Here is a 14667-nt window from a genome sequence, read left to right as displayed (position 1 = left end):
GCGCCACGGGCCCGCCGCGCCGCCTGATGCCGTCAGCCGCCTCCCTCCGCCGGCCGCGCCCGTGACGGAGTTCCGGGGGATGTGCTCGCCTCCGGAGGGGTGTTCCGTGCCGCAGAGCGGCGGCGGTGTTAAGTCTTTGCAGCCCGCTTGGCGTGTCGCCGGCACGGGCCGGTCAGAGCTGGAGGGAGCGGCGGGTCCGGCTCTCACGAGGGGAGCGCACCCGCGGCGCCCGGAGCCCCCCCGGAGCCCCGCGCGCCCCGGGGCGGGAGACGCGTCGCGGTGCCTTGTGAATGTACATTGGGCATTTGGCCATCCAGGCAAATGACACGGCGACGAATTGCCTTATTCTTCATATACAGCAGTTTTAAAATACAGAATTTGTAGTCTGTTGCCCCACCCCAGATCCAGTTTGTGTATATGGTGACAAATGTTTAAATTCATTTAATAACAGGACAACAAAATAAAGTACAAGTCCTCAAAAGGGTTGCTGGTGCACTCTACACTGCAATTACGTACAAAGTACTAGAACCTTTACAAACTGCAGTACTAGAACCTTGTCCAGTTACGAATGATGGAATTTGTGGCTGGTTAGTGAAGGCTTTGTCCAGAAAAGTAATTCAGACTTTATATCCACGCAAAGCGGCGCAGCAGGATTTTACTTTAAACTGATTCAACTGAACTAATGCAAAACGTTCAAAAGGTGTTCTCTCACTGATTTAAGTCTAATTTATATTGACTCGTTACAGTAAATGTACACTTTCAAACTGATTGAACCCACATGGGGAGTTACCAAAAAAAAAAAAAAAAAATTTGTCGGTTTCATTAAAGGTGTTAAAATTCCTTTTATACTGTGGAGGGCTCAGAAACACTTGTTTTGTGAAAACAAGCCTTACGTCAGATACCAGAAATCCTTGAACTCCCTATAAAACATTTAGTGATGCAAAAGCCTTTGAAACTACTCAAACACTACATCACCAGAAAGTTTTCTTTGACTGAACATACTGTGAAGACAGGACATTGTTAGCTTTCACAAGTAAAACAAATGGTATAATTTGCAGTACTTTACTGCAAGTAAAGTTGGATTAGTGTGAAAGACCTGACATAAAAATGGCTTTCAGATGTCATACCAAACTCCAAAATCGAAAGAGAAAATGTCTTGAACTACTTTAATCTGTATTCTTATGTGGCTTTAGTCCTCCAAGGTATTTAATGTCTGTTGAAATTAATTTCATGTTATATGGTCTCAGCTTTCTGGAAAAAATATTATATTTTTTATTTCAACTATTTGGATCATATTTAAACCTTGCAATGTGCTTTCAATCTTGGTTAAAGACCTTAAACTATAACTACATGCACTTCTATTCCTAAAAGAAATATATTTTTTATAACTCTTATTTATGGGTGGATTTAGTTTGCAGTGAGAACATATAATACACTAAGGGCTCTACTCAGTTTTATCCAGGATAATAAAAACCTACCTTTGCTCTTAAAATAAAAACTAATAATAAGATGGAAAAACAGCATGAACAAAAATGTGGACCTTTGTATTTCACCCCATAGTCAGGCTGGCTCGCCAAGATGGTGTCAGAAGGGCTCTGTCTCTCAGGGCCTGTGGCTCTCCAAGGTTATCCCCATGAACTTCTGTCACCAGAAAATTCCCTACAAGATTGAGTCTGTACTTTCTAATTGAATCTCCATTTCTCCTTGCTACCGTGCCTGGTTTTCATTGCACAGCGCTCTTGGGACTTCCAGATCTCCTTTCGGGCTAAAGCAATCAGGAGAATGAACTTTAAATCCTAATGGTCATTAAGTCTGTGTGGTAGGGCAGAAATAATTTAAAATAGTCTGTTTGAAATCCTTTAACTGTAAATACCTGGCCTCAGCAACAGCTGTTTTTCTCTGCAACTCCACACCTGTCAGGTGCCACTGCTTCCTGGTGCAGCATGGTCTGTCTGTACCAAAAGCTGTGTTGTGTTGCAGGCTTGTAGAGATTTCAGACTCATGGTATGACTTGAACTCACTACCTCTCTGTAAAAGATACTCTGATAAAAGAAGGAATCTCAATCCAAATGCCACCTCCTCCAGCCAGAGATCAGTTCTTAAAACCACCTGGACCATAAGACTTAAATGCTGATATCCCCACATTCATTTCTTGGCTTCTTTCTCTTCCCTGGTTGTATAACTTTTCTTGGTGTTAGCTTTCAGCTTAAGGAGTCTGTCTCGGCTGACCTTTCAGCAGCACTCCAGTGAGCCTGTGTCCAAAAAGGCAGCTAAAATCAATGTCTAAACCAGCACAGCTGTTGGTATGTTTGCCAAGTCCCAGACTGGCTGATAAGACAGTGCTGAGCCTGATTTTCTCTAGAGGTCAGGTTGCAAGTAACAATGGGGACCAAACCCAAAAGGTGCCTTTGCAGTCACTGCTGTTCTTTTTCTTCCTGTTTTATTTGGGTTAGTCTTGTTCTCTCTGTGAAAGGATGGCCAGATTCCAAAAAGGAGATTCCTTGAAAACAAAAAATTCAGCACCTCTCAACTGGTCTTTTCTATCCATACAGTCACTGCCATCTTGTATTCAGATTTCTGAATTGACAATGTATGTTGGGTGTAAAGTTCATCCAGTTGCTTATTGATGCTCTGTTGTGGCAGGTGCAACTCATTCATTCAGAGAGTGGCCCTCATCCAGCCTTAAAATCCTGGAAGTCTTGCAGAGTGGAAGAAAACCGATGGCAGTGTGCTGGAGTAGGAAATACACTCCCCGTTAGGACTGTGTTGCTGTAGGAATTTGTGCATTTTGAAATTTATTCCATCACATCCTTATCCCACAGCTTGTGCTCTATAAAAAGGATAAATTAAGAAATGCCTCAGCTGCATTAGTTAGATACAGTACAAAAATGGTGCTCTGGATTTTTTTTCAAATGTTTTAGCTGGCTTCTCCTTTTTCATTTTTAACCCTGCAGTATTTTTAATGACAGTTCTTGCTTTCATACTTAGAAGGAAGAATGAGTGCTCAAAACTCTCAGTTTTGTTTTTGAAGTTGCATGGTAATAGGCTTGCTTCAATATCTTTGACCTCATGACAAATGGAGACTAATGGCAGCATTTTTAGTCATTGAGAATGAAATATCTAAATGCCATTGAGAATTGTCAGCTTGTGGTTCTATATATGGAATTCTGATAGGAATTCTGTTTTGTGGAAGTTATTTTTGAAAGGGTGACCATTCAGTTACGTATAAAATCTATCAGTGCAAAGGGTTAGCTAAAGATAACAACAGTTACAGTAATAAAGGCTCATTTGACTGCAAATGTGAGAGGAATTAAGTTGTTACTGTCAGGCACACATTAATTTGAGCAAATACAGGATGATAAGATGAAACTGTCAATGGCCAAAGAAGGTAGATTCTCCTGACAGTGCATTCGGACTCTCTTTATTTGTACTTAAACAAAATGTACCAAGTGCTGAAAGTCCACCAGATGGCACACAAAAGCCTTGGTATGGGTAAGTGCTGTCATCCAAGAGAACGAGAGGAACTGCATGCCTGGCTGAAAATTTAATCTGTGTTACACTATGCAGACTCTTTGTTTTGTCAGCAATTAGTAGGTCAATCCCTAATAGCTAGGAAATGACTTTGAAAAACATTAAGGGAAAGAAATGCGATAAGACAGCAATTATGTTAATTTCTTTCAGCTAATAATTCATCTTGATTTGTAGTGACACTCATGATGTAAGGACAGGGAGCGGTTGGAGTGAGTCCTGGGGAGGGTCACGAAGATGATCAGAGAGCTGGAGCACCTCTCTGTGAAAACAGACAGAGAGTTGGGGTTGTTCAGGCTGTAGAGGAGAAGAATCCAGGGAGACCTTACAGCACCTTCCAGTATCTAAAGGGGACCTATAAGAGAGACATGAAGAGGGATTTTTACAAGGGCATGGAGTGGTGGGGCAAAGGAGGATTGGCTTCAAGCTGAAAAGGGGTGAGCTTAGATTGGATATGAGGAAGAAGTTCTTCCTTGTTAGGGTGAGCCACTGAAACCTGGTGCCCACGAAAGTTGTGAATGTCTCTTCCCTGGAAGTGTTCAAAGGCAGATTGGATGGGACTTTGAGCCAATGGAAGGAATCCCTCCCTGCAGCAGGAGGAGTTGGCACTAGACAATGTTTCAAGTCTCTTCCATCCAAGCAATTCTGTGATTCTGTTCTTGGGATGGACATCTTCGAACAGTTGGGGATTGACTAGATTTGCCTTTGGTCTAAAAGTAGGTTATTGCCTGCTGGGAAATGGCTGATATGGCTGGCAATCACTCTTGTGGAGGTAAAATATCTTGTCTATAAATATATTATTGAAATATTATATATTATATAATATTATACAGATATATGCAATATAAATATATAATATTTACTGAAATAAATATATTACTGAAAGATCTGTGTTCAAGTAGCTCACTGGCCTTCTATCTGTAGAAATAATGAGCCTGATGTAGGATGCCTGGTGCTGACTGTGGTGCCCCTCTCCAGCTCCACTGGTGATTGAAGGCATAGTTTCAATAGCACAGGCATTATGAGCTGTGGAGGTCTGGCTGTTTGTTGGTCTAATGCTGAAACTCTCCTGTATTGTTTCCAGCCAGTGAGTGAAATGTGTACAGGTAGTGGATTAAACAGTATGACAACGTGACCTTTCTCATAGAAACAAGAGGTGATGTTGCCACAGAAACAAGGGAGGAAAGCAGCCTGTGCCACTGTGAGAGCAGCGAGGCTTTTCTGCAGCACTGTGAATGGCTCTGATGAATGATGCTAACAAATGAGATGGATGCACAGGTTGTAAATGGGGTGAATGAAATGTCTCTTGACAATCTGTCTGTGCTATTTTGCAGTTTATATTCTGAGAAACTTCTAGCTACCTTTTCCTTTGGTGTTTCTAAAATTCTAAGGAAAGATGGGAATTAAGGATCCACAGGAGATTGCCTCCAGAAAAGTCAGCTGCTATTCGTTTTAAGAGTAGAAAATGTCTTTTTGTCATCCTGTTTTATGACTTCTATACTTCTTCCAGATACTGCAAAAGACAAAACAATCTTCTGGTTCTGCTAATAGTAGCCTGCTCTGTCTTTTCAGTGCTCCTCATATCCTGAGCCCTGTTACAAAAAGATTTGTGAAGATATTTATAAATGAAATTAGGATTATTGAGGCATGTATACTTTAATCATTTCTTGCATACTGCTATTCCTATTTTTTAAATGGAAAACTGTTAATCCTTCTAGCCTGGAAAACAGGTCCAGGTCTGAGGAGTTTGCCTTTCAAGGGAGGTCCAAAGTAACCATTTGTTTGAAAGAAAGATAGCTGATTATATCCCCTAGGCTGTTTTCAAGCCCCTGTACTGCAATCTGATTTTTACAAGTGAATTTCAGGAGGGTTGACACTTGAGAAGTATTAAAAACAAGGATAAATAATTCAGTTATGTGGATTTTTTTTTTATTTTATCTACAGACTTTAGCAGGTGGATTATTATCAGCTGTATTCAGGGTAACACATTAACCTTGGGGGTTTTTGTCTGTACTTTCTTCTGCAGTTAAACATTCTTTTGTACTGATATACTGGAAAAGTTGAAGCTTTTGCCCCAAATGTAATAGAAATGAGAATTCAAAAATTCTTTTTGAAGTTAAAAATGTAATTAGTCTCCTAAGTGTATGGTTTTGTTTTAGATCATATATTGACTTGCTTGGATAATATCAGAACAATTGTTCTTGTATTTCCATCCTACGAGAAGGAAAAAAAAAATCTCAATGATAGGGATTCTATTTTCACATTGCAAGCCAAAGAGGCTGAGTAATCATAACAGCATTTTCCTGTTTATCCTGTTTATTTTCAGGAACCACTAAGATTCCTTTTCCAAGAAAACGATAATTCAAAGATAAGCTTTTAATTATTTTAATCAGTGTTTTGTACATGAAAAGATGCTTAAATGATGAAGAAATTATTTCTAAATCTCTGCTTAAAGATGAGCATAAAAAAATGACATCAGTGTAAAGCAATTCTAGATTTATCATTTTTGCTGCCCTTCTCAGGCAGGGTATACTACTTCAGGAAGTCTGTAATAGAATTGATTTCTTAGAGGAGCTGGGCCTCTGGCCATCAATAGCAGCACTACTTACCTTTGGGAAAACAAAGGGTAGTAGTCATTATTTTGTGTGGATACTGAAAAGCTTGACTGGCAATTTTAGCATTTGAGCACAGAAGCTCTAGATGTTCAAGCAAATGCACCTTTTATAGATTACATAATCTCCAGTGTGCTGTGCCTTATCTTGAAAACTGTTAGAGTGTTCCTCACCCCTGAATGCATCAGTGCTAGGTATCACTTGATGCCTGAATGGTCACTTAATGTCAAGGGTAAAGATAAGGTAAGATAAATTCAGGCAATAATTTAGGCAATTGTCAAGTTGTCCTAATTTGAACAGAAAATTTTCTGTTCTTGTTCACCTTCCTGCTGAGTTCGTGGTTTGGTTTAGTTCCTCACATTCTCATTTATCTGTTTCAACTTCTTTTACCATCACATCCACACCCCTCCACGGGAAAATCCCAAGCTTTCAGAAGTCATGGTAATAGTAAAAAAACTGAAACCAACCAACCAAAAAACACCACCTCCCCCCTACCCCCAAAAAAAAAAACCCAAAAACACTTCCTACTCCCAAACCAAAACCAACCAATAACAAAACAAAACCCCAAAACAACCAATCACTCATCAACCAAAGCAAAACAAAACATGAGTGTCAGGAACTCTTCTGTGAGAAACAATTTTAATGTTCCCTACACTGGTAGAAAAAAAAAACAATTAGATGTGCACAAAATCCTTCTCTCAGATTCTCTTTTCACTCACTCAAATCACTTGAGAAATTTCTCTGTTTAGGCAGTGATGGAGGGAGGAAGCCCCAACACCCAAACCTGAGAGGAACTGCAACAAGCTGACAGCAAAATTCAAGGCATGCAGCTGCCTGTCCTAGTCAGTAGTTCCCAAAGCAGTGCTTCTTTTCATGCTCCTCTGTGCAGTAAATCATTCTTGCTTCATTCTGACAGAAGAGGGCCTCCCAGTGTCACCTTAAGTGAGAGTGCTGAGAAATCAGAATGGGAGCTTGGATGCTTTCAGGATGAGCAAAACAGGCTTTTGCTGTCCAGGTGTGGTTAGGATGTTGAAGTCCTCTTGAGGCAGCCTGAGTTTTTAAGTGCTCAGTTCTTTACCAGGTTACTGATTTATAGTAAAAATGCTGGGCTCTGGATTAGGAGAAATGTTTACTCTGGAGAGGCAAAGCTCACCCCTTTCTCCACAACTAGCCAAATATTTATATAAATCAGAGTGGATTTCACTTTTGGAGCAAGGCACATAAGATATCAGGTTTGCAAGGCCTTATTTGCAGCTCCCCAAAGCTGATAATATCACAATCTAATGCCTTCTAATGCTGGTCTCACCAGTAGGATTTAACACGACACAGTCCTAAATTGTGCTTACTCTCAGTTTGAGTTCATGTTCACCATCTCCACTGGAGGATTGAAATGCAGACCTGTTGTCAAACTGGAGTTCACTGGCACATCCAGGCTCAAGTAGAACTCCAGAGAAGTGGTTTGAGGACCTTGTATGCCTTGGAGCACTCCCAGCTTCTCCTTGGCTGGATGAGCTGGGTGTGGTGTCCCTCCAGGGCAGCGTGGTGGTGGCAGCCAGGCTGGCCAGCTGTAGGCACCTACGAACCCTGCAGGCCACAGGGTCCAGCACACTTAAACCCATGCTGAGGCCTGTTCCTGATTTCTTGCTGATGAGCTGTTCAAAAAGTTAAGTAATCCAGCTAAACCAGTACTGAGCTCTTTCTGGGTAAGTAGTGTCACTTCTGCAGTGACCCCCAGTGCAATCAGTGGGGCAGTCAGTGTGGCACTTGAGGTCATCATTTGGAAAAATACACTGGGTTGTTTTTTTTTTTTTTTTTTTTTTTTAAATCTTGTTTTTATTCTGTTTTCATTCTGTGTCTCAGAGCAGAAGGCAAGATGCCCACATTAGTGTTGCAAATCTTTGGATCATCTCTACAGATATTTGCAGACAGGAGAAAGAGAACAGCTCTCCCTGGCAGCCGCCTCACTGCTGGGCTCTGCATCCCAGCAAAAAGGACAATTTAGAGTGACTTTGTCTTCTTCACTTTTTGCTAGTTTTCAACTTAGCAGAATGAAGAAAAAAGTTCTCCTGTATTTTTCCACCACAATTGCATTCTAATGAACCTAAGGGTTATTCTAACATTCAGTATAATTTTCCTGGCAAGTCACTGCTATTTCATACTTTTTATTTATTTATTTACTGGACATGTATATTTTTAATTTGCCTTGTGCAAACTCGTTATGTTGGATGAGCTGTCTCATGCAGGTTTATAGACCGAGAATAAACTTTGTGGTTGTCACACACTTTCGGTAGGAAATAATACATATGTTTATGTGGAAAAGGATTTATAGTTCTTAGATTTATAAAGAGAATCCAAGTCTGCCAAATTATGAGATTTTATTTGCAAATAAATGTTCCACTTAAGTGTTCTTAAGACATTAGTATAAACATTGGAAATGTAAATGCCAAAGATATGAGTGCCATCAAAGAAGGAGATTTGAAATTAAATTCTTAGTTCCCAATAAATATGTTGTTTTCACAGAATGTCCTCTCTTTGCCAGTAAGCTGGAGGCATCTGTAATGTTTCCATTACTTGATATAACTAATATATATCATGGAAGTCCCCAGAATGTGCATTTACTTGAAATAAAAAATAATGCTTCCAAAAAAAACCTGCAGTGTTAAAACACAAACCTTTTTTGGGGGTTAAGAGCAGTGTATTTAAGGAAACCATGAAAAGGAGTCATCTTAAAGGCTTACAGGTATCAGGACTATAAATGTAGGTGTTGTGAGGGGGAAAGATGGTGCAGTCTATCTTGTAGGAGTGTGCAGGCAAGGCAGCTGTGATTGCACTCACTGATGATGGAAATGGGCATTTTTCACTATTGGGTGCTAATGGAAATGTGGGAAGAAAATGGCAAAAATCCCTATGTTTGTCCCTTTCCTTTTCTTATCCTTCAGTAGATCTGTACTTACAAAATTAATTTATTCTGATTGATCACTTCTATGCCTGCACAGTCACTTATTATTTTTTGCATTTTCAGGGCAATGCAGGTTAAGGCTCTGATTCTCATACTGACACCACTATGAAAATAGGTGCTAATCATTGGACTTGTCTGAGTGTTAGGCTGCCATTACACAAGAAATCTCATTTGAGACAGTTGTTCAGGTTTAACTTTAAATATAAATCTTAGTCCAGTTACTCAGTGGAAGCAGTTTCTTAAGCATACCTTTTAAATATAGTCCTCAAAAGAGACATTAATTTAGCATTTGAGAAGCTGAACCCCCAGGTACATGAACATACTGCCTTTTGTTCATAAAGCATGAGCATTTACTTTCAAACAGTCTTCAACTTTCAAACCAAATATTGAATATAATACTGTAGAGCACTGGGGAGTCACAAGTGTATGACATAAAAAAATAAATTGAACACACAAAAAAATTGTTACAATGAAAGTGAAGAACTTAAAGATATATTGAACAAAACTACATGACTGGTATTTTTTTTGTTTTGGTTTGATTTTGGATTTGTTTTGAAGTTTTATGTTTTGGGTGTTGTATTTTGGGTTTTTTTTTTTTTTGTCTGCCACTGAAGGCATGATGTGTCACTACATCATTAAACCCTTAAGCCATTTTTCTCAGTGGTTTTTTTCCCAAATTTTCCAGTCTTGCAACAGAGATACAACTGGATCCTTAGTATGTACACAATCTCATAATTGCAGCCATAGAATTACCATAGAGTTAAGACTGTTGCAATATTTTCTTGAAAGACAAATTGTGACCAATTAATATTTATGCATCCTTGAAGCTGTTTTGTTGGATGCTCATTCTGGCTCCATTACTTGCCAAGAGACTATTGTGACTCAAGTACATAGCACAGACTCTGAAAAAGCTAACATTTATCCTAAGAGGGGGGGGAAGAAAGGTCATTCCCTCTTGAGCAAACCATTTAGCATAAGGAAAGCATCTTCCCTTTGACAGATGGGGATGCAATCCCTGCGTGGTCCTTCAGCTTTGTTTGACGGCTGCCTTTGAAAGCTAGCGAGAGCAGAGGGCTGTCTGTGCCGAGCTAGGCATGGCTTTGCACAGTGTAGGTGTGCCTGTGCCACACAGTGTGTTCCTGTACATGACTGCAGCGTGCAGGAGCACTGCATTTGTGTGTGTGTGTGTGTGTGTGTGTGTGCCTCTGTGTTCATGTTTGTCAGCTCCACCTCCCAGCATCTGGCTGAGAAGCTCAGGTTAGGCGTAATTCAACTGCATCGTGACTTTCTCTGCATCTGGTTCTGCAGAATTCCTTATGGCACAGTGTAAGCATTTTAAGATCCTAGGTATGTATGCATCAGTGTTAAACTTGTCAGCCTGCAACAAATTCACACAATAGATCTGTCTATCCATTGATGGAAATCAGGGAAGGAGACAGATTTTAAAATATAAAGTAATTCCTTATTTTCTTCATTACTCCAATGGGTAAAATAGGCTGTTTATCTGACAAAAAAATGGGGAGAGAAAGATAAGACAGTATGGAATTTTATTCAATTTTAATATCCTTGTAGGAGCAAGATTAGTTCAAAGCAATTAAGAAGAAATGAGGGCTCTTAGCCTGCTAGCTGTTGGTCCAATGTAATTTTGCTAAGGCAGGGATTAATGGGATAAGAAGTTAAAGATACTGAACACTGACATAACTCCTATGCTCAGGACAGAAAGATTAAGTTTATATGGGAAAATTTTAAAGGGTTTAGAAAGAAGTTATGTATGTATATGTGTATGTGTATGTATATGTATATGTATATGTATATGTATATGTAAATGTGTATGCATGTGTATCTGGTCTTGAAATTTGCCCCACAGTGAGGGGTTTTAAGAAGCTAACCCAAGAGAAGGTTAAGAAATTACTTGATTCCAGTTTGTCCTAGGCTCTTCAATTTAGCATACGATACCATAGTGAGAGCCAGTGCCTGGGAAATCTGCAGAGAAACAAATTACTTTAAAATGAGAAAGTCTGTGGTCATTGGAATAAGGGAGGTGATAGATTGCATATTTTAATGGAAATGTGTATGTTGCTTTGAAATATGTTATATTATTTATAAAAGGATTGTCAGATTAACTACCCTGTCTTGTGCTACACAGAAGGAAAAGTTAATAATAAAATCCATTCAGGTATTTCTTCAGGTATATCTAAATTTGCAAACTATAGTTTTCTTCATAGTTTTATACACTATTTTTGCAAGCATAAAATAGAAGCAAAAGAATCCATTGCATAAATATGATCATGCAGAATCCCATGCCTTTTAGATCCCGAACCCTTGGACCATTTCAAGATCTCTGCTGCTCCCACCATAGTGTGAATATAAATATTAACCTACTGTTCTTCACGTGTAATAGTTAAAAAAAGTTCTGACACACACTTTTCCAGGGTGCTACACAGTTAATAAATATTCCTTAAAAATACAAGCTGTCAATATTCCTGGAGTTTATTCCTGGATTTAGGGTGGAAGACAGCAATAATATCAGTAATGTAGCAAACCAGAGGAATCTAATAGTGTCAGTCTGCATGTTTGGACTTCATGGTTTAGATTTAGATTTGCCTTGTTTGCAATCTCACTGTAAAATGAAGGCAATGATTATGGTTTCCTTTCTCTGGGCAAGAAAGGTAAGAACTGATTCAATGTTAAACACTTCAAAGAATACAGCAGCATTTTAACAGAAGAGAAGAGCTAAGGGGAGATATAAGACACAGTCTCCTAGCCTGAACCAGCATGAAGTGGGAGGGAGAGAAAATAGGGTTCACATAATGATGTGGGAGAGGAGCTGAATGAGTTTGTGGGCCTGGTAACATAATTTGATTTGTCTCACTCTAGCTACTAGCCATGGGATTCAGGAAAGAGGGTAGGAAATCCTAATGGTTCTTAGATATTTTTAAATGTATGTATGATTTCCTAAGGGTGCAGAAGGATGTGTTGACTCCTATACCTGGTTTATATCAGCAGAATTATATGCAGCTTTTCATTGTGTTTATGGTGCCCCTTCATCTCTCCCATGCATAATGTGCATGCTGCCATTGCACATTATGCCAGTTCATGTAAACAGCTGTTTTCAATATGCAGATGAAGGTATTTTTAATTAATGTTCGTACCTGTTCAGAATGCCGTAACTACCACATTTTTAAAGACACATTTTGGGGTTTATGGCAGGAATTTAAGTGCATTTCAGAGAGACCTTGGGGAAAACAAAGCAAAACAAAACAAACATACTACTGGTTATGAAGCAAAATTGGAATGATGTGGAAGTCACTGTAGCAGCCTGCTATGACTTGTGGTTAAAAAGCATAAAAGATACCTTGCAGCAAATCAAATGCAATATAAGGGGTAAAAACAACAAACCTGCCACTTCTTTATATGCTGGGAGCTCATTTGAGGGGACCACAGAGCAATAGTGAGGGTGTTCTGTACAGCTTATTGTTGGTTCTCTGGCAGAAGTAGGTGTGTCTATGCTGTGTCTTCAGTGTTTTTTGGACTGTTTTGATGAGAGGTGGCAAGAGACTTCCTGGTGCAGTCCACTGGACTTTTTGCTCCAAGTCAAAGCTGCTTCTTTCTGTAGCAGAACAATTTCATAGCCAAGCTAGTCTCTCCAGGCACACACCTTCTGCTGAAATCCCAGCTACTGAGTAATCTCAGTTCCCTTTTTTCCTTCAAAACACCAAGTAACATTCTCATAATTTTATAATTAGCAGTTAAAAGGCCTTTCTGAGCAAGCTTCCCAATGTCATTTAGAGCTCCTTAGGCCGATGACACTAAACTACAATGGGTTTAGCGTCTTTACTCCACTGAAATTATGTTTTCCCAAAAATATTCTGCATTTTTCTTCTTCTTTTTTTTTTTTTTTCTTCCCCCTGGCAACTCCAAGTCTGTCTGTTTAGCCCTTGTACAAGTTCTAAAAATATTCGTCAAACCCTGTCTCCAGTTGCATGTACAACAGCTTTGGTTGTACATTATGTTGGAGGTTTATGGTGAAGCTAAAGATGTCACTTTGATAAAGAAAAGCTAGATAGAAGCATTTTAGGCAGGAAGATTATGCAGTAATATCTGCAATGATATGGTAGTCTAATACTAGTTTGCTTTTAGATATTTCTAAGCATTTAATTATAAAAATTCCTTTTAACTCCTTAACCTTTCTGGGAATGGGATCTGAAAGGATTAGAAATGGCTTAAACCATTTCACTCTAATTTTACTGCATCTCATTTCACTGCATCTTTAAAATCACACTATCAGAGAAATTTTTTTATATGAGCATGACTATTTGTGATTATGGCTTCATGTATATCAATTTCCTATTGAATGTGGCCTCCTTCACTGTTTTTCATACCTCTCCAGACCATCTGAAGGAAAAATCATATGTCCTAATACAACAAATATATATTGAAGACTGTGCAAGACAGATTTAAAACATATTATACCCACTGTTCTGCACAGTTTGTGGTAAGCACTGCTGATTGTTGTAAATTCAAAATGTGTGTGTTTCTCATCAGCTGAGGTTCAATGAAATGCAAAGTACAGCATAAAATATAGCCTAAGGCATTATGGCATGCATCAAGGTCATACCAGCTAAGTCCTCTGCACAAAATTCAGTAAGTTCCTTCAGGAAGTCTTGCTTGACCTAGTAAATAAGAGCTGAATATCTCAGAGAGAATCTAAGCCAGCATCTGATTTTACAGCAGCATGAATCAGACAACTATGTCAACAGCAATACATGTTTCATCCTATTTAGATTGAAAAGGACTTTGGTGCCCAGCCTTCAAGCTATTGGTGTAGTTACACTGGCTGGTCACATTCTGAAAAATGAAAATTTTGTTTTCATTTAGTTGGATAAGTGGAATGAATATTCTTTCATCTGTACCAGTAACAAAAACATACAGAGAATGTTTCCATTACAGCTGAATTCTGTATGCAATTATGGAAAGAAACCCTTAAACAAAGTGAAACTTTTCCCAGAATTCTCCAACCACATACACATATTGTGGTAATTTACTCTGAATCCTGATCCTCTTTTTATGTCTTAAGTAGGAGTACTCTTTGTCACATTTGTTCCTAGGTATTTTTAATTCCATATTTGCATTTTCAAGGCTTTTATTTATGTAGGGACCAGCCAGTTTTTCTACATTCTACAAGCTTGGCACCAAAAAAAAGGAAAAAAAACCCTAACAATTGAATTTGGGGCCCAGATCTCTTCTTTCTCTTTCCAGCACCTCTGTGAGCAGACATGATGTGGTGGCATTTAATAATTTACAGCAGGGCTTCAAGCATTATGAGCTTAGAGGGTGTATCCTCCTTTCCTTTATAAAGTAGGAGGAAGTGGCTGTTGTACTGCACTACTGTGTTGGATATAGAAGAATCACCTATTTCCCTGCACCATCCCATACTCTCACTAACGTGCCAGGAAATTAGGTGTTTGTGATAAATTACTCGGTGGTGTTATGGTCAGTAGTTTCATGTCATTCCTGAGCAGATTCTGAACTGCAACTCCAAACTGCTCCAGGATCTGAAGCCACCAT

The sequence above is a fragment of the Lonchura striata genome, chromosome 1 (genome assembly GCF_046129695.1).
Source record: "Lonchura striata isolate bLonStr1 chromosome 1, bLonStr1.mat, whole genome shotgun sequence".
NCBI classification, from domain to species: Eukaryota; Metazoa; Chordata; class Aves; order Passeriformes; family Estrildidae; genus Lonchura; species Lonchura striata.
The sequence above is the reverse complement of the archived record's forward strand: the minus strand, read 5'-3'. Positions refer to the sequence as shown.